Genomic DNA, 9727 nt, shown 5'->3' with positions numbered 1-9727 from the left:
CACGGAAAACCCAACAGGCAACAAGCATTTTGAAGGAAGGTGTCATCTTGCAAGTCTGACCACTTAACATCCTCCCTTTTGCGAGGCTTGAGTTAACCTTTGCAAAATGGTGTTTCCTGTATTACTAGTCCCCTCTCTCCTCCCCATTTTATTTGAAACAGTTTCTTCAACTAACAGTTATTTGCCAATCTCTGGGTAAAAATGTTCCAGCACCCCACCCCATCCCCCACCTAAGACCTCCAATAAATAATAGAAAACCATCCATACTCCTAGGAACCGCCCCATCTAACAGGGAGAGAGGGAGGTATGGGAATAATGCCCAAAAGGTGAGCTTGGGATTTTATGGAAACATGTTTAGGGGACCCATAAAGGAGCGACTCAGTACTTTTTAAACTTTGTATTGCAAAAAAAAAATTACAAATAGAAACAAAAGTAAGAGTAAAGTGAATGCTGTCTACCTGCCACCTGACTTACAAAATTGCCATTTATGCCTCATCTTTGCCTCACCTTTGCCTCACCAACCATAAAACTGCACTCACTCCAAATGTACAACTGAAGGATTTTTAGTAAATATATATACACACTTGTGCAACCATCAACCCCATGCAATGTTAGAATATTTCTACTATCTCCAAAATTTTTATGGTGACTCTTTGCCACCTGTTCCTGCTCTCCTCTCTAGACTTAGGCAACCATCAATCTCTCTATCTCTGTTGATTTGCCATTTCTGGACATTGCAGATAGTAGAAATACAGAATATGTGGTCTTTTGCTTCTGGCTGCTTTCTCTGAGTATCATGTTTTCAAGGTTTATCCGTGTCGTGATGTGGATCAGAGCTTCGTTCCTTTTTACTATGGAATGATGTTCCATTGTATGAAGAGACCACGTGTTCATTATTTAGGCCACATAAGTATTTATCCATTATTAGTTGCTGGCACATTGGGGTTATTTCCACTTTTTGACTGTTATGACTAACACACTGGACATCCACATTCGAGTCATTGTTTGGACGTTTGTTTGCCCATGTCTTTGGTAAGGATCTAAGACTGGAAATACTGGATGTTATGGTAAATGTAACATTTTAAGGTTCTTGTGCCAAAGTTTTGTTTCTCCGACAAACCACTTTAAATTCCCATCAGTGACATATAAGGATTCCGGTGTCTCAGCATCCTTGCCAACACTTGTCATTTCTTTTGATTTGAGCCATTCTGGTGGGTGTCGAGGGGCCTCTAGTTGTGGTTTTAACTTACACGTTCCTAATGAATGATAACATGGAACATCTTTTTGTGTGCTTATTGGCCATTGGTACGTCTTTGTGGAAATGTCCATCAAACCTGTTGTCCAATTTTTAAAATAAACTTTTTACTTTGTTACAGATTTGCAGAAGAACTGGGAGAAGAGTACAGACCCTTTGCATCCCTCACACCCAGTTTCTCCTGCTGTTACCAACTGACACGAGTTGTGGACATTTGTCACAATTCCCCAAAGTCCACACTTTCTTCAGATTTCCTTTCTTGAGTTTTTACCTAATGCCCCTTTTCTGTGCCAGGGTCCCATCCAGGACAGCCCGTAACATGTAGTCGTGTCACCTTGGGCTCGCCCTGACTGTGACAGTTTCCCAGACTTTTCTTTGTTGTTGTTGTTGTTTTTACCTTGACCTTTGATAACCTTAGTAGTTTTGAGGGAGACTGATCAGGTGTTTTGTAGAATGTCCCTTAATCAGGATTTGTTGCTGGTTCTTCTCATGATTAAAATGGAGTTACAGGTTTTTGCGAGGAAGGCTTCAGAGGTAAAGGCCTGCACTGGGTTGGCTTGGGTCACCCTACGAATACCACAGACCAGGCAGTGTCACCAACAGAAATTTATTCTCTCCCAGTTGTGGAGGCTGGGAGTCCAACGTCAAGGTGCTGGCAGGGCTGGTTTCCCCTAAGGCCTCTCTCTCCCCTTGGCTTACAGACGACCCTCTTTTCCCTGTGTCCTCACATGGTTCTTACTCCACGTCCTAACCTCCTCTTCTTAGGAGGACTAGGGCCTCCTAAGAAGGATTAGGGCCCGCCCCCATGATCTCAGGTAACATTATTAACGACCTCTTTAAAGATCCTATCTCCAAATACAGTCACATTCTGAGGTGCTGGGAGTTAGGACTTCAACATATAAACTTGGGGGTTGGGGGTGGGGGACACAGTCCAGGCCCTAAGAGTGTCATTCTCATCCTACCCAGGGTCTGTACTATTCACGTGACTTATCACTGTGGTCGTTGACCTCAGTCACCAGGCTGAGGTGTGTTTGCTGGGTTTCTCCACTGTAAGGTTATCCTTTCCTTTCCCATTCCCATACTGTGCTCTTTGGAGAGAAGTCACGATGTGCTACCCACATCATAGCTTTTGTCCCATGGTAGGGATTATGTGACTATATTATACTCTGACACCTCTTAGAAGAAATGTAGGGGTAAATCTTTGAGACCTTGGTTTTGGCAATGGAATCTTAGATATAACACTAAAGACACCAGCAACAAAAAAACAAATAGATAAATTGGGCCTCATCAAAACGAGAAATTTCTGTGTATCGAGGAACATCAAGAAAGTGAAGACAACGTAGAGAGTAGAAGATAGTTGCAAATTATGGATCTGATAAAGGTCTAGTATCCTGCTTATATAAAGAACGCTTACAACTTAACAATGAAAAGATAAAACTCTAGATTTTACAAATCAATGCTGTACGGAAGAACCTTGTAGAGAAGATACTTTGCACGTTTGAACGCATCTATAGAATCAATTCCCAGAAGGGTGTGTGCTTTTCTCATTTTGACAGCTGTTGCCAAACTGCCTTCCGTGGAGGGCACATCCACTTAGATCCCTCTAGGATTTCTTTTTTTCCAAACCCACTCTGACATATGCCAACACTGATGAGAATGCTCATTCCAGCGTTATTCGTAATAACTCCAAACTGGAAACCACCCAATGCCCCACCACACGAGAGTGGAGAGACACGGTATGTTCTCGCCATACCACAGAACCCTACAGGACAAATGAAAAAGGACGAAGTTCTGCTACCTGCAATGTGGAGAAATCTCACGGGAGTGTCAAGGAGTGAAAGAAGCCAGACACAAAACAGTACTTACTGTAGGACTCCTGGGAGGTGGCTCAGTCGCGGAGTGGAAGAAGAAGCCATCTACAATGACAGAGGTCCATGTAGCGGTTAGCCTTGGATGGTGGGGCCCCGACCACAATGTCACAGGAGAGTCTCTCCAGGCGCTCAGAGGGTCCTATACTTGGAGCTGCGTGATTGTGACGTAGGTGTATAATACATAAAAACTCATTGGGATGCAGGTGTTTCACTGACGTAAGTTATATCTCAATAAAAAGTAAGAAGGTTTTAAAAAAAAAAAAAGCCAGCCCTGCTGGGCTAACCACATGGACATGGCAGCAGGCAATCTCCTTAGCCACGAAGAGTCACACAGCAGACCCTGCGTCTCTTTTGTCCCGTCTTGAACCCGCTGTGCGTTGCAGGTGTGAAGAACGGTTGCCTAACAGCGGAGGCGGCCTCTAGGATTCCTCCGGTGCCCAAAGTTGCCCCAGGGCAGGACACTGTCTTACTGCACCCTTCCCAACGCCATCCCTGGCTAGACCATTCTCTGCACCAGCTGTTGGACATCTGCCCAGCTATTTATAGCCTTGGGACTCTGCATGAAAAGGGCCTCATGCAACGGCTCCTTTCTCCTGCCATGGACCTGCCCCTGAGCCCTCTCTCCCCACCCACCCCAGGCTTTAAGGTTTCTGGAACATTCCAGGACCCACTGCTAGGCTACATGTTGCTATGGCGAGGGGTCTCTCCTGCAGCGCCGATTCCTTATCTGCCTGCCCTGTCCTGTCGAGGTTCCCAGTTCTGAGCCCAACCTCCTCCAGGACAGCTTGGAAGGGGGCTGAACTCTCACTTCTTCTCCCCACCCCTTCTTCTGGTGGGGCCGAATGGGCAGCGTGCTTCAGGAGCCTTGAATCTTCTCTCCAAGCCCTGTTTGGCCCCAGGTTAATCTTGTTCCTCATTTTGGAAAATTAGGATGCTCCCCGCCCCCCCCCCTCACCAAATCAGAAGGATGGTTGGCTGCCCACCTGGCCACAGCAGTGGAGGAAACGAAAGGAATCGAACCCCTGTGCTTTCCATTGTTCAGCTTAAAACTCCACAGGGGAGGGATGCCTGGGGGGGCTCAGTCAGTTAAGCTTCTGCCTTGGCTCAGGTCAGGATCCCAGGGTCCTCCTTCGGGAGTGTCAGGCTCCCTGCTCCGAAGGGAGTCTGCTTCTCCTTCTCCCTTTGCTGCTCCCCGCCACTTTGTGCTCTCTCCTTCCTCTCTCTCTCAAATAAGTAGATAAAATCTCAAACAAAAAAAACCCAAAACAACTCCACAGGGGAGCCCCCCCCCCCCTTCGGCCTTACCAGGAGGGCGCAGGACACTTAACCACACGGGAGATGTGATCTAGAAATGCATTTGAAAATCCAAATGCATTTTAAAGGTAGTAAAGACGTTTGCCTGCCTCCTCTTTTTCCTTCCCTCTCCTCTCTTTCCTTTATTCTCTCTCTCCTTCCTCCCTCTGTGCCGTGGAGGAGCCTTTCGCCTTGAGGAGGAAGGCTGGGTGGGCCAGACTTCACGGACTCCCCTGGGTTGGCGTAAGGCCTGAGGCCCACGTTCCCTGTGCGGCAGACGGGCTGAGGAAGCTGACAGCCCGGGGGTGGAGAGGTGGGACAAGGGGGCAAGCGGTCCGCTCAGGAGCAGAGGGATTTATTTCCCCAGGCCTCTACCAGTCAGCTTCTCCGCCGAGGGCTGTCCGCGGTCTGCACGCCTCCGACCTGTGAGAATCCGCCCTCGGGCCCTGCCTGCGCAGAGTAGGGGTTGGCGGGGGGAGCCCAGGAGCTACTGACGGAAAAACAAAGCAGAATTAGTTTTCGCCCTCTGAGCCTGTGGCTGCCTGCCAACGTCTCCTTCACAGACGAACATTCCTGTTTTCATTCTGGCAGATTTTGTCAGGTTATTGCAAATGGAAGGGTGAGGAGACTGAAACGGAATGACATTTGCTGAGCTGGAAGGTCGGCTTCGAAGTCTAGTTCTCGAGAGCCCGGCAGTGTATGCGTGCTTTTCGGGCGCACTCTCCTCCGTGGGGTTGTGAGTCCAAGTCAGAGCCGGCCTCATTTTACCAGCCGCTCTCCGGTCTCCAGGCAGTCACGCTTCCCTGTGAGCAGAGGAAGGAGACGTATGACCCGTATAAGACGAGGACCGATGGCAGCCACCGCTGGAAACACGTGCGAGACCGGTGGGCACTCGAACCACGAGATAACAGAGGACTCTACATTGGCATCACATTTTTATGTTCCTATAAACTTATGAAAACCTTGAAATTAAAATGACTACCTCACGACATACCAGAGTGACTAATTTAATTGAAAAACAAAACCAAATGCTTCCAGAAAAACGGATACGTTAAAACTAATACTGCTTAAAAATGGAAGATGTTATCCCCAAGTTTTAGCATTTACTCCCAGATCCCTTTGGCCGTAAGAATTTGTTAGACAAGGTCCTTTCTTGTTTTCTTCCTCTCTTTTTTAAGATTTTATTCATTTATTTGACAGAGAGAGAACAAAGCAGGCAGAGCGGCAGGGAGAGGGAGGGAGAGAAAAGCGGGCTCCCCTCTGAGCAAAGAGCCTAATGCAGGGCTCGATCCCAGGACGCTGGGATCATGACCTGAGCGGAAGGCAGAGGCTTAACCCACTGAGCCACCCAGGAGCTCCTTGCAAATGTTACAGGCTTGGTGTGTGGGCTGCATCCAGTGGTCTCTCAGGCGCAAATGGGTGGGGAACCATGGACTCCAACATCAAGGGGAAGGTCTTAGGGGCCAACTTGGATGACCATATCGATCTCAGGAGAGCCAGTGGGCTGGAAAGGGGTCCCTTCCTGGGTATGATTCTATTTAAAGAAATGCTTTCTTATTTTCCCACAAACTCACAACTGGAAAAAAAGTGAACAATGTTTCCTTCATGGACAGAAAAAACAAAAAAGTTGCCACAGGGCTTTTGTTAAAAAGCACATCGGAAGACATCTCCTTACCTCCCTTGCATATCCCTAAGTGGCGAGGAGAGCAAGCCTATTCTCTTTCCAGCTAGTTGGGCTGAATTTTAAAACAAAAATGAAAATAAGCCCAGTCTCCTCCCGGAGGGAGCATAGCTACTCTTGGTATCGTGTTTGCTAACCAGCATCACACACCTGTTCACCAGCCGGCTTCACACACCTGTTTACCCAACACCAGCTAAAAACAGTCAGACTCAGAGCTGAGAAGTACACACCTAACAGTCTGCACAGGGAAGCTGACCCAACCACACTTGGAAAAGAGCTTTCTATGATTCCGGGCGCCTCAGCTCGTCGGCTTGTTTCCAGCCTATTCTTACAACCCAGGGAATTGGCAGTCACACTTCCAAGTGAAAAGATTGGGAAACTGGGCCAGTGAATAAATGCTTACTTTGGATCTGTACTATTGATTTTTAAAAAAAAAATCACTGGAAAAAATGAGCCCTTTTCTTCCATTTTTGCTCAAAGCAGTCCAAAGAAAACAAGTTTTGGTTCACTCCTGACTATGAGCTCAGCTCGGTGTCGAACAAACTCCGGAGAAGTCGCGGAGAAAGCTCGCACCAGACATGCCGTGGTGTGTCCTATCTGTGATTCAGAGGGGCGTCACCTTCCCCTTGGAGTGAGGAGAGAAACTCCCGGGGAGGGCACACTTCATCGCTCTCTTTCTCTACGTGCCTGTCTGCACACATTCCTGCCCGAAGAGAGGCGCTAATCCCGACACTGGCATTGGAGGCCCTGGGAACTTGCAGCCACACTGTGTGTTCCCGACACAGGGACTCAGCTAGGGAGCACTGACGGCAGCCCCGCTCCTGCACGCCGGCTGGAAGGGGGCCTACGGCACCTTCTCCCCCCTCCCACCCCTCGGACTGCGTGGTGCGTGCACACACGCGGGTAAGCTCTGCGAGTCAGTGTTGTGTTAAAGAGAAGTTTCGGGATTCCTGCAGATAAGTTCACTTTCTGATTGATAATTTCTATGAAGCACGTTTTCTGTTTGAAATTGTGCCAAGCCCGGAATAAACAAACAACAAAACAGAGTTAATTATACTGTATTTTGAATTATTTCCCCAGCCTTCTCCATGTCTAGTGTGAAGTTTTCTCTAATACAGGACAACAGTTGAGTATACAACAGATTACAAGGTCTGTAGGAATGAATTAAAGATAATGTGCTTCTATATATATACAGATATAGCTTGATATCTCACAGATACAATTCTTCCTGGTTTTGGTGGTTGACAAAGCATAAGCAGTTTCTTAGGTATCTAGTTATTATTTACAGTTAGGCTCCTTCCCTTTAACTGAAAACAGTCTTCGAGTTCCCCTCTCATCAGTGCTTTTGTCTGTCAGAAGAGAGTAGAAGGGAGAGGATGTGTTCAGAGGGGACCAAAGAAAGAGCCACAAGTAGTTTCTAGAAAATTGGATTAAAAAGAAAGCTATCCATGCTTTTGGAACGGAAAGATTATTAGAATCTGGGATTTCTTTCTGCATTTCATGACAAGCAAGAAGCAAAGCCCATGCGTATGAGGCTCTCCGTCAGCACGTGTGGGAGAAGGCCGGGTTTTGGGTGAACGTGTGACCACCCACAGGTCAAAAGGCTGCTTGAACAAACCCCTGTCGCCCCTCCACAGTGACTCACCACCATGAACGGGGAGCTTATACCTGGGGAACCCGGCAGGACAAAGCTGGAAGGGGCGATGTTGGTGCATGGGGTTCCATTAGGACCTGCGTGCCTCACAGAACTGGTTTTGGTGTAAGGATCACTGCATGGATTGAGACGGTTGGAAGCTGATTTTAGTAACTGGATCATCTCAGGGACGGCTCATCCTAAAATGCTGTCCATTACAGGTCGTGAAATTGACACAGGATTTCCAAGAGGATGTTAAGGCTTTGGGTTTTTCACTGGATGCTCATCCTTGTGTTGTGACTGGTGCTTTGTTGGATGCTGTAGCGTGAAGAGGGTGCACCCGGACGCCCTGCCTGGCGCACCCTGATGGCTTATGGCACACCTGCAGCTGTGGCACTTGAGGGTCGAAGAGGTGGCAAAGGGCTGTGTGGGATCCAAGACCTGCTGCACCGGGTCACGGACGCTGGTGAACTGCTCTTTGTTGACATCCGTTTCTCCGGGCATCCCCGGATGGTCCTCTGTTCTGCACTGACCTCCCCCAAGTCCAAGGACAGCTCTGGGGATCCCGGGGTACTGGGGTTTGTTGGGGGTCTCTGAGAGTCAGGCTCGCTGCTGCCCAGGATGGCCCTGGAATATCCACCTTGTGAGCTCAGTTTAGGCTCACAATCCCCGGCTCGCTGCTCTGGCAGCTTCTTGGAGCTAAAACCAGAAAGGTCTTGCAGATTATTTCCTGAAGGGTGGTGGGTGCCACAGGCTTCGCCCAGGACCTTGTGACAGTTTATGCGAGGGGCTTGGAGCATTGGAAGGTGGGCCAGTGTGTGAGGTACCGATGGGGCGGGGCGGAGTGTGACAAGCACGACATGAAGGACGCCAGAGTTCACCAAGAAGACAAGGAGGCAGCAGGAGGCTTGGTGCAGTGTAGGTGCTTGGAGATTGTCTTCTTGCATGGCAGAGGAACTAGGGGAAGGGTGGCCATTCTGTTCCTCACTGCCCAATTGTCTGAGGGCACACGAGATGTTCACGCTGGCCTGGCTGTGCTCCTGCTAGAAGACATCGAAGGGGCTGCTGCTGTGGACACTGATGACAGAGGCACTGATGACAGAGGGAGGCGGTGGCAGGAGCCACCGGTTGGGAACGCAGACTCTTTGGGAATTCGAGTAACGATCAGATAGTGGGTTCACTAGAACACGTTAGGTTTGCTCTCACAGCACACAGATCTGTGCCTCCTGTCATTCTGCCAACAAAACGGGCAGCTGAAGAAGGAGATGAGGAAGTTTGGAGAGGAGATACTGAAAGCCTTGAGGTGACCCCTTGTTTTGGCTGCGCAAGAAATGTGAATGTAAGAATTTGGATCATGATGTGATTGGTGCAATCAATTTACTTTGTCTCATTAGAAATATTTTAGGGATAAGGATGATTTTATCTTAAATTATCTGGATGACTGCTTCAAATCTCCACCCCCCCCCCACAGTTTTATCTTATCTTGTTAGGTTTAAATTGAACTAATTTCTTGGAAGTTCATGTAAATTACATTTTTCAATATTAAAAACAAACAAACAAATCCAAATGCTCTCCAGTTATCATGGTAGATTAAAGTGCTTTAGAAGTCTACAGAAGTCCTTGACTGAAATTTTTAAGAAAGTGCAACACAACATGCAATTAATAATAGAAATAAGAGATTGGGGCAATAATCAGCCATATTCTTCTGTGTTAAATGAACATTCCAAACATATCTGTGATGCCTCAGAAGCCTTCTCTTGAGGAGGAAGAGGTAACATTCTGGCAAACCAAAATTACCAAAGAAAAGTTCCACCAACCCAGCACATAAGACTTGCCACTAAAAATTAAACTACTGGCTTCCTCAGTCCTTTGTGAATAGCCAACAAAGTCTACTTTTTACCCAGGAGCCCCAAATTGGAGGAAATTGCAATTACAGTCCATGATACGTCAAGTTAAACAGCTGAGTTATATTTTTCTTTCCCTCTGATAGTTCC

This window comes from Martes martes, assembly GCF_963455335.1.
Source record: "Martes martes genome assembly, chromosome: 18".
In the NCBI taxonomy this organism is placed as follows: Eukaryota; Metazoa; Chordata; class Mammalia; order Carnivora; family Mustelidae; genus Martes; species Martes martes.
The sequence above is the reverse complement of the archived record's forward strand: the minus strand, read 5'-3'. Positions refer to the sequence as shown.